Genomic DNA, 11,158 nt, shown 5'->3' on the forward strand with positions numbered 1-11,158 from the left:
GTGTTGAACTGAAATGCCTCAGACACATGAGGCATAACAAGGCCCCCTTTTCTGTGTGTTACGATAGGCTCTGACATATGGTACTGAATGTACTTGATTACTGCATAAATTCTGTTAATTTCTGGGAAGCAGTAAGGAAGCAGACTTCCAGCTAAGATCCTTATCCTTGTATATCCCCTGGAGTGCACCACTTCAGTAACATTTTTCAGCAATACCATAATGAAGGAGCTCCTTATGTGAGCCACTGCACTGCCCTCACTATTTTCCCTCACCCCTTACTTGCCTCCAATAAAATTCCTGCCTAGGGAGAGAGAAAAAGGAAAAAAAAAAAGAGAAAGCCAAGAGGGGGACTGTTTTCCCGGGCCAAATCTCACTTACTCTGGCTTCCCATTAGGGACTGAAGCAGATGATTCCAAGCTGTGCTCTGCTGTGCAGTAGAAGTGCAGAGGCAGGCAAAGATCACCCTCAAGGCATGAACATCATCTGGGAACACTGACATGCTCCACCTTAACTGGTCTCAGTGTAAAGCTGAGAGCTAATGCTGAGCTGAGCTGGGCTGAGCTGAGCTGAACTGGGCTGAGCTGAGCTGAGCTGAACTGAACTGAGCTGAGCTGAGCTGAGCTGAACTGGGCTGAGCTGAGCTGAGCTGAGCTGGGCTGAGCTGGGATGGCAGCCTCCCCTCCATCCAGATGTCTGTGCCTGTTCCCTAACTAGCTGCATATGCATGCTCCAGACAGCTCTGGAGACAATATCTACAGGTGTGCTGTCTCTTCAGCAGAGGAATCAGGGCTGGGCAGTGGCTTCCAGGTCCAGGTTGGTGTGAATTATGTCACCATCCCAGCTCTCTTTATCTCTCTTTGTTCTGTCACGTGGCCAAACCTCTCAGAAGCATTCCTCATGGAAGATGTGCAAGAGAGATATGGCATTGCAGCCAGAAGTAAAAAATTCTGATGAGGTAGTAAAGCAATGGGTGATAATGTCTTTTAATGAGTAAATATAAAGTTGTTTGCTTGTCCCAGAAACCCTAAACTTAAAATTAACCCTATTATCTCTAGGTCATAAGGTCTCTGAAGATATTCTGGTTCCTGTAGTATTACAAGACTATAACCATTTTGCCCTTCTGGATTCTCTCTTAGCTCTTCACATCTTTCCCATAAGACTTTTTAGACCTCAGACCATCCATAAGGAAGAAACAGAAAAATTATAACCAATAAGAACTCAAGACAAGATATCTGCTTCCTTTGTTCTCTATTCCAGTGGATGTCATTGCCTCTGAAAACAAGTGGTGGAAACCTGAAAATTAACAAGAATTTTATATTCCTGGCAGTGTGGTTTCATTCTCTCCCATGTTGTTCCTCATTTTCTGCATCCCACTGGCCAGTGGTCTCCTGTTCCATGTCCTCATTCTTGATGTTTCCAGCCTCCTGCCTTTTCCTTGCCAGACACCAGAGACCAAAACTAAATACTAAGATCAGTGAATTAATGAAATAAATGACTGGACGTATTAAGACAGGCAGTTGTCACCTCAGTGACATCCATTGGCTCATTCCAGCACTGCTGTGTGCTCAGACCATGAGGTGTTTAAGGCAGGGATTATGCCTTATGAAGTTTGCACAGAGGTGCTGACTGAGGCCTTTGGGCAATGTGAACATTAAATAAGAGCTTGTACTAGAAAACATTCCCACCTGGAAAGGTTCAAAGAAAAGCCTCCTTGTGCAAGTGAAATTCCTGATTGCTATGCTGGCAGTTTATTTAACAGAGCTTGGCAACTGAAACAAATCATTGTACAAGAACAAGCAGACACTTCCCATTTTGCTCCACCTGTCCTCCCACAGATAGATGTCACTAACATGTGCTTGCTGTTTTACCAGCCTGGGATAGGCAATAAGATAGGGCCTTTTAAGCATGCAGAGATGATCCTTCAACTTCCAGAAATGTGAGGTGTCATCTCTGAGGAAGAAAACAATAAAAATGTTAATGCAATGGATGAGCATCTGTCATTCAAACTGTATGTGATGCATTCTAATTTCCAAAAAACACTGATACAAAAACAGACAGCAGTAATATTTTAGCATTCATTATATTTGAAGATGAAGAGAAATAATAATTTGTTCTACTACTCTTTCATTCCTATGGGTGCTTACAGCAATGTATTTGTTCTTACTAATTTTGTGTAAGGATCATAAAGAAGAATTGAAGGAGGAAGGAACAGATTGCATCACTGAACTCAGAGTAATCAAAACTTGAGCAGAAACCATTCCCGCTTTCCTGTGTTACTTACCCCTCCCAGTACTGGCTGCACACATTAAAGGGACTCTTTACACAATTGCATTTGTTCACAGACATTATATCCACTATGTAAAAAAAAATGCTAGAAAATAATGCAGCACTTTATTTTAAGTCTTCTGTGTGACTTTCTTCTTGAGTCTCTGAATTTCTAGTTTCACCATGTGCAAAATATGATACATGCCCTTTTACTGCAAATTGCTTTGAGATGTATGGGTGAAAAATGCTTCATATATACTCCTAACTATGGGCAGTTTATTTGTTCCCTTAATAATCTGTTCCTTCAATGAAGACATTTTTATTAAGATCAACAGGAGAGCAGGGTGCAGGGGGGAGGCATTTATATTGGGGTAGGATTTTTTAAAAGTGAAATTATTCCATGCCCTGGTAATATAACATATAGAAAAAGAAACATTATTTGAACAGGTGCATTTTATATATCACATGCACGTGCACTTTCACTGCTTGAAGCCCCTCTAGTGAAATTCACCTGGGCAGCAAATGAGCCTGTAAAGTTCCATTATTAATTTTCAGGCTAGTGTTCCCATTTAGATAATCGGCGTCATGCCTTTGCAATTTACTCAACTGAGCCGATTCAGCAAAATTGCCCCTTTTACAGCACATGTACCCCATATGTGAAGGCTGGATCTACCCTTTCATTCCAGCCTAGTAAGTAAGAACATGTTGTCAAGAAGATGTAAATGCAAGGCTTACACTAATCAGCCATGATGCACCATCTAAGGATTTGCCTAGAAGCTGAATACACTTTTTATATTTATACGCTGAATTGCTGCAGATGTTAGAGCCCACGTAATAAAACAACACGCTGCTCCTGATCAGACGTGGTGCAAGCTGGACTGCACGTGCAGGGTTCGTGTGCCACCATCAAAGGAGAGTCCTCACTGTGCTCCCATCCTGGCCACATCCCGACTGAGGCACAGAGGAGAAGGTGTGAGGAGGATCAGGGACAGAGCAGGGATCCTGTGGGACGGACACAGCATTCCTAACAGCTTGTCTTCAACTCATTTGGGGAAAATCAGTTACAAACAGGACCCACAGAACAGAAGGTGTCTTAAATAGGTGGAAGTACTGAATGTGTCTTAGCAAACATATAATACTGGTATTTAGTCATGGACTGAACAAGTCATGTAGTCTGGCCTTCAAACCCTCAGAACTCCTGATTTAATTTCAGTCATTTAAATGGGGATGCTCGGATGTCCTTCACACTGAGTGAATGTAGAGAAATACAGCCAGCCCCCAGCTTATTTGATATTTCAACATTATGATAGGTTAAATTGCTCTTTAAAGGAGCCTCAGAATCTTCACTGATTGTAGCAGAAACTTCAATTAGATAACAAATTTTTATATGGATGAAATTAGTCAGGATAAAATACATAATGAGTTGTATCCACTGGGAAAACTTGTCACCAGCATTTCCAAATGTCCAGTCATGCAGAACCAGGGGCAGATGGGGCTATAGTACAGACAAAACTTCAGTGTTTCTTGTTCGGTAGAAAGTGAAAGCCAAATTCAGCCCAGCTGAAAGATGAATATCACGAAACAGAGTACTCAATTTCAATAAAGATATTATAGTGGAAAATCATGTTAATTACTAGTGACTATATAGAAGGTTCATGGAAAGTTCTGAAAAAAATTCCATGTCTTATTTGCTAAATGAAGTTCACTAGGTATCTCACAAGGGGAAACACCATCTGATCCCAGAAGAAGAACAACAACAATAACAACAACAACAGCAACAGAAAAAAAACAACTTGGCATAATGTATTTGTTAAAAAATGAAGAAATTCAAACCTCTAAGGACAGTCTGCGTGAAGAGGTTACAAATATTGCTTTGCCTTGCAAGAATGATATCATGATTTCTCTCAGAATTACTAATACCAACATGTGTTTTCTGAAACATGGACTTAAAGATATATGGTCTTTGTACTCAGAGACTCATTTTCCCACAGAACTTCAGGAACTGAAAGATGAACCTTCATTACATTGTAGTAGCTTTCCTTTATTTTACAGTATTGTTAAAACCTCTCAAATCTTCATGTTAATATTCTCTCTATTTTCTGACATTACATCTGAAATGCATTAAAGAATTACTCAAAATTTGGATAGACAAATCAACAGAGCAATTACATTTTAACATTTTTACCTCAAATGTTTAACAAACTACTACAACCTCACATCTACACACCTGTCAAGGGTGAGGTGGGGGCTTCAGACAAAGTTTATTAGGGAAGCCCTCCTGTTGAGTCACAAGGTGCAGAAGGGAGTCCCTTGCTTTCTGAACTACTGCTCAGAGAGGAGCCTGGGGGCAGCTGGATCCAGTCTTAGCCCCAGACTGGTTTAAGGAATTATAGAGGTATGATTGGGCCATTGTACAACTTTTTCAAGCAGGTTTAAAGATCCAAGGGAAGATCCTCACACACACTCCAAGATGGGATAGAACAGAAGAATCTGTCCATTTGAAAGTGGAACTGGACTTCTACAGTATAAAGTGGTTGACTGTCAGTCATATATCTCCAGACAGCTCTGCATTTTTGCACAAGGGTACTTTACCATACCTGCCCCAATTAAGGAGTCAGACCTGTTTTAGCATAATTCAACATCAAAACAGCATGAGATACCCTCCCTCAGTCCACCACTTACAGCCTTGAAAATAGGGCATTACCTGAGTTACACAATTACATTCCGGTTGGAGCATCCTGCTACAATGCCAGACAGTCCCACAAGAGTGTTCCTCATAGATCTCTTTATGAAGTTCATAATGCAAAATGTATTATATAATGTAGATTCCCACTTGACTTGCTGCACAGAAATATATGTCTATAGACATTTTACAAATTTAACTGATTTGAAATATAAGTGAGTGTGCACCAGTTTGATTCATTGTATATTGAATCAGCAAGAATGTGAAATAACATAACTGGGAAAAAAGTAAGACTGATTTAACCAACAAAACTGGGAAAAAAGTAAGACTAATTTATCCTTTTCTAAAACTCATCCCATAAATTTTAATTGTAAAATTTCCTTCCCAAGAGCTCCAGGTATAAAACCCCTCAACAGATTTCTTTGTTTTCCATCAGAATAATCTCATTCAAATTCAGAATTGTGCAGCCCAACACATGTCAACCAGGCCTGGAATCAGAGGCCAGAAAACACAATCCCGGAACAGGATCAGCACACACAGGGATTTCCTGATCACAGCCCAGACTTCTAGATCTGTGACTAGGCAGAGAGGGAGGGAGAAAGAGGAAACTTCTGTCAGGGTACATGTGGTTGTGGTCCAGCACTGGTAATAGATGAATTTTCTGGCAGCAGTTTCCACCAAGTGGTTTCATAACTGCTCATGATTTTATGAGGCAATTCTACTAATACAGGCCAAATCTCTTCCAGTTGTGATGTGACATGAACTGATATACTATAGGTATTATTTAATGTCACACTTAGGCATTCCAAACTATCTAAACCAAGTTAGACAGTCCGGCCAGGAAGGTTCAGATTAGATATTATGAAAAATCTTTTCACTTCAGACTGTTCTGACATTGGTGAGTTAGGCATTCTCACTACAAGACTAATCAGGTGCCAGGAAAGTGGTGGAGTCACCATCTCTTGAAGTGTTCAAAAGGCATCTGCATGTGGCATCTGAGGATATGGTTTGGGGTGATTATTGTGGTGCTGGGTTGGCATTGGACTGGATGATCTTGAATGCCTCTTCTAATCTGAATGACTCCAGCATTATTCTTTGGCTGATCAGCTGGCAATCCAAATTATGAGGATTTTATTATCAATTACCAAGACAGGTTAAAAAGAAAAGAGAGGGAAAATTAGCACATGGAAAAGCTACAAATTTACTGTATCCTATACAATACTGATTTCCACTGAGATTATGCTTGAAGACAATGTGGAGAAAGGTGGGACAACAGGATCTGAGAGGTGATAAAAGCAATCCCAGTGACTCCGTGTTTCAACTTCCATGGCCCTCACTTTAGATTGGCAAATAGAAGAGAGATTGTAGAGCCATCACATTTCAAAATCAACAACAGTTCAAACCCCCAAAGGGGCTTAAAAGCTACTTTGTGTCCTGGTGGAATGAGACGACCTACTAGCTCTACAGCAGCTGGCTTCTGGATACAGAATAAGTTCTGCTGCTCACAAAGCTGGACAAAAATATGACTGTATAAACTAGAAGTCTGTTTTTGCTTTTAGTCACTTTTGGACCTGCTACAATATGTACTTGGTGAGAAATTAATCTATAGTTGTAGCAGTCCATTGCATTGGCAGATCCATTTTTACTTTGATCTTGATTGCATTGGTGCTAACAGTCTTGAACAGCCAAAAAAACATTGTATAGAAAAATATGTTCCCCAAAATGCATTTCACCTCATGAAGAATACATTGGTGATACAAACAACAGTGATGAGGCTCACATTGTTTTCTCTATATCAGCAATCCTGAAGAAAGTGGAAAAGACAAAAGACTGGTGCAGGAAAAATGGACTCAGTATCTTCCTCAACACAATACCTGCATTACAGAAGAAAATCTATGTATTCTTTGCTCCCAAACTCAAGGAAGTGCATCTATCAAGCAGATATTAATGTAGTACTCTTACAGCTATCTAATTGCTGTCATTGAATATATCTTCTTCATCACTCTTAATTAATAATGGAATTTGAGAATGAAAGTGGCTCAGAGCAAACAGAAGAATTTGAAATGCATTGGTGCTGCTCTCTGTGGTATAAAAGACATGAAAAAGAGACAGACACAAATTAGATCATAGAAGTGAAGGCTGAGTGGCATACACTAAACACAACCATTCTGGAATCTGAAACCCCTGAAGAATGATTCATTTTTGTAGCACAAATTTAATTATGAAAATGTCAAGTCAAGAACACAGAATTTGACTGGCACTTCAGGGCTCCTGGATGAGTCCAAAGATGAACAGGAGAAAGCTCTGAAGTCAAATCTTGGATAGTGATGAGAAGCTGGATACTTCAAAGTTCACACAGCTGTAGAAAGGATGTTTACAAATTAGGGCTCACTGAGGTCAAGGACACCTGCTAGTAAAAAAATGCTCAATTTTTGTCATTAGCCAAAGATGAAGAATCTAGTGAAGTCTCCCTGCTGTGCTTATAAAGTCACACCATGTTCTTCATTCTGATCATTCGTGCAAAGTTAACTTAGCTCTTTTCTGTTTCCTGCTATCCCCTGACAGATCATAAAAAATTTGCTAATAATTACTTAAATAACATCCATTTTTCTAAGGGTGATAAAAATTTTGTTTACCCTCTGCAACTGCCAAGGTGTTTTAGTTGGATTTGGATAAATGCTTGTTTGCAACATTAGAGATTCCACTGGGGGAATCCAGCCTGGAAAATTGCTGATTACATTTTTCCCTCAAAGTCACAAACTACTCCTAGTGCTTTTATGTGGTTTTGCCATTCAGAATTGTCATTTCAGAAATGCAGCCCTTGAAGACTTTTACTTATATAAATAATAAACTGCAGCCAAATCCTGAAGTAGTTAGCTTCTCACTGATATAATTAAAACTCTAATTCAACAGAATGACATTCTTCAGTTACTAAGCTCAAAAAGATAAAAAATAATGAACCAGTTATGTTGGGAAAAGAAAGATATGAGCTTGCAATACTATGTCCTTTGTCTCACCGCTTGAATACCTTTCCTAATCTACTTCAGATCCCATAGGTATAAATGTATATATCCCATAGAGAAACAACAGACAGCTCTGGTTATTTAAAACACCAGAGACACTTCACCCTGCTGAGTTTTTCCAGTGGTTTTGACTTGATTACCAAAAGTAGCATCCCCTTGAACTGTCCTGCTTTGGGCTGGGATAAAGTTCATTTTCTTCATAGTAGCTGGTATGGAGCTGTGTTTTGGATTTTTTCTGGAAACAGTGTTGATAATTCTAGGATTTCTTAGTCATGAGCAGTGCTGACACAGAGTCAAAGCCCTTCCTCACACCACCCCACCAGTGAGAAGTTTGAGGATGCAGAAGGACTTGGGAGGTGACACAGCCACGACAGCTGACCTTAACTGATCCAAGGAATATCCCACACCATATGGCATCATGCTCAGCACATAAAGCTGGGGAAAGAGGAAAGGAAGTGGAGGGCATTCAGAGTGATGGTGCTTGTCTTCCCAAATCACCATTAAACATCACAGAGCCCTGCTTTACTGGAGATGTATGAAAACCTACATGCCAATGGGAAGGGATTAATTAATTCCTTGGTTTGCTTTGCTTGTATGCATGAGTTTTGCTTTCCCTATTAAACTCTTCACAGGAATCTTCTCCAATTTTGCAGCATCAATCCTCAAATACAGACATCAGAAACAGAGGATACAGCACATACACTGCTGCCCACCCGAAGTCTGGACGCTTTCAAGTGTTATGAGTTGAGCATGAAAAATGACACCACCTAAAATTACTAGACATTTTTGAAAACATTGACCTTAATGACTGATTCTTTTTCAGCATACTCCAGTTCACATTACTAAATGTCTCATCCAAACTGATTAGTCATATCAGTTGCAGTGGAAGAAGAATCATATCTTCATGTTCTGACTTCAACTGTTGATACCAAGAAATTGTAATAACTTAAAAAAGTAAAACGTATGTCAAAACGTTGGAGACTTTAAAAAAGGAATAGGAAAGAGAAACTCCCCTCCCTTTCCTGTTTCAGTTTACTTTAACTAGTGACCATAGTGCAAATAAACTAAATAAGCAGCAAAAACAAATAGTCTTTCCAACATCACCTAAACAACTGTTGTATTCTCAGGGTTTGCGAAGAAAAGGAATATATGTGATTAGTTCAGCTAACACAGCTGTAGAGACACAGTTTTTTGGACATGTGAGCTGTTTGTTCTTTATGAAAGCTGGAAAGGCTGTGTTTATTCCCTCCTGCCCTCAGCATTTGCAAGAGGTTGTGAATTCCTTGTGTTAATAACTCTCAACTGTTGTGATGATTTCTCTGCTTAAATGTAGAGTGACTGCACAGTTCCCAAATGTGAAATCTGAAGTGAAAAATTTAGGGGGGATTCTGGAGTACAAAGAATATCTTCAGGAGGGAAAGAAGATGGGAGTCTGCCCTTTGGGACAAAGTGCCTGATTATAAATCAGTGCATTATTAAAACAGTGGGTGATTTTATTTGAGCCACATAAGGAATGCAGTGACCATCCCAAGAAAGGACTGCTACCATGACAGTCAGCCTACTGTTCAGTATATCCATAACATCTTAAAACTCTAGTTGCAACGTACTCACTGGGAAAAGTGAAGCACCAGCCACAGAAAGCTCTGCAGACTGTCTTTGTCTAACCTGAGTTGTTTCACCTGTGGCTCCTGGATGAGCTGCCCAGTTCCTGTGGCCCCAGGTGCACCCCCAACCCCCTGGGAAGCCTAGAGGGAGTCAGGCACCATTCCTGCATCCTAAAACAACCCACAAAGCAGACATGCTGAACAGATCGGACATGACTGTTATGCTGCCACAGATCTTCCCAGGGTCCTTCAAGAACACTGACATTAAAAAGTTATGTTGTCCAGGCACAGAGCTAAAGCAGGACTTTTTCAGGGTTAATGAGATTTGGAGTCCAGAGTTCAGTTTGGATATGTTGTGACTCATTCTAGGTTTCTGAATCACAAAGGATGATGAGCCTTTAGCTGGTGAACTCACCAGTGAACAGAGCAGTTGATTGTCTAGTAGTTAAATGGTGGCTTTTGTCATCAGTGAACAATCACATCAGTGACCAACATTTCCAACATCATGTCTGTGCTCACGGCACAGCTGCATGCTAGGTGAAAACATGTGGCATTTTTTACCACATTACACATCTGGAAATTCAAAGCTAACCTGCATTTGGAGAGTCTGATCTGAAAAATAAATAAAATCAACTGTGGTTTCACGTAACCTTGGAAAGAGTTGTCTTGAGAGCAGCTGTGCTTTGCTTTCAATGCTTTCTGATACACTACAATCAGTTGCATCCCAGTTACAAGGAAGTTAGCCCTCCGTCACATCACTGAGGGCGATCTTCTGCACTGAACGTTTGTTGTTTGTGGTGCATCACAGAGCTGCCAACCCGAGAAATTCCACAACCTCAGCATCAAATGCAACTGGGGCTGTGCCCTGCAAATGCTTGCAGGCCAATTAGTGGGTCACACCAGTGACCTCAGCAGGCATTCACTATGTGCCACCTGCAAATCTGTGTTGCAGCCCCTCTGCCACAGGCGAGTCCTGGCACAGCCCACCCCCCTTACCATGTGCCAGCACTGTGCTAATTGTATCCTACCGCACAATATTTTCCTGAAATAGAGTTGAGACTCTCTACCATGCACTTTACAACTGATTTTAGGTGCCTTATGCTATTTAGGGCCTGCTCTAAGGCTGATAAGGTCAGTGAAGAGGTACCACTCAGAAGAGAGGGGCTCCCAATCTGACAGGCGTGGCTGCCTTAGTGCTAGGAAGGAGGGAAGGAAGGAGGGAAGGAGGGAGGGAGGGAGGGAGGGAGGAAAGGAAAGGAAGGAAGGAAGGAAGGAAGGAAGGAAGGAAGGAAGGAAGGAAGGAAGGAAGGAAGGAAGGAAGGAAGGAAGGAAGGAAGGAAGGAAGGAAGGAAGGAAGGAAGGAAGGAAGGAAGGAAGGAAGGAAGGAAGGAAGGAAGGAAGGAAGGAAGGAAGGAAGGAAGGAAGGAAGGAAGGAAGGAAGGAAGGAAGGAAGGAAGGAAGGAAGGAAGGAAGGAAGGAAGGAAGGAAGGAAGGAAGGAAGGAAGGAAGGAAGGAAGGAAGGAAGGAAGGAAGGAAGGAAGGAAGGAAGGAAGGAAGGATCCAAAACTGTGGGTTTTTACTTA

General features: G+C 41.0%; 1 long non-coding RNA gene across 2 annotated transcripts; it reads right to left on the bottom strand.

Annotated features, from left to right (window-relative positions):
- Nucleotides 1–1,725: 1,725 nt before the first annotated feature.
- LOC135289936 (uncharacterized) lies at nucleotides 1,726–10,315 on the bottom strand. 2 transcript variants are annotated; one of them, XR_010352668.1, is made up of 2 exons: nucleotides 10,168–10,315; nucleotides 1,726–1,950 (listed from the first exon to the last, which is right to left on the bottom strand). It is a non-coding gene; the product is annotated as an uncharacterized LOC135289936 (long non-coding RNA). The 2 variants fall into 2 exon arrangements; XR_010352670.1 differs by lacking the exon at nucleotides 1,726–1,950 and adding an exon at nucleotides 7,144–7,307.
- Nucleotides 10,316–11,158: the final 843 nt, after the last annotated feature.

The sequence above is a fragment of the Passer domesticus genome, chromosome 1 (genome assembly GCF_036417665.1).
Source record: "Passer domesticus isolate bPasDom1 chromosome 1, bPasDom1.hap1, whole genome shotgun sequence".
Classification (NCBI taxonomy): domain Eukaryota; kingdom Metazoa; phylum Chordata; class Aves; order Passeriformes; family Passeridae; genus Passer; species Passer domesticus.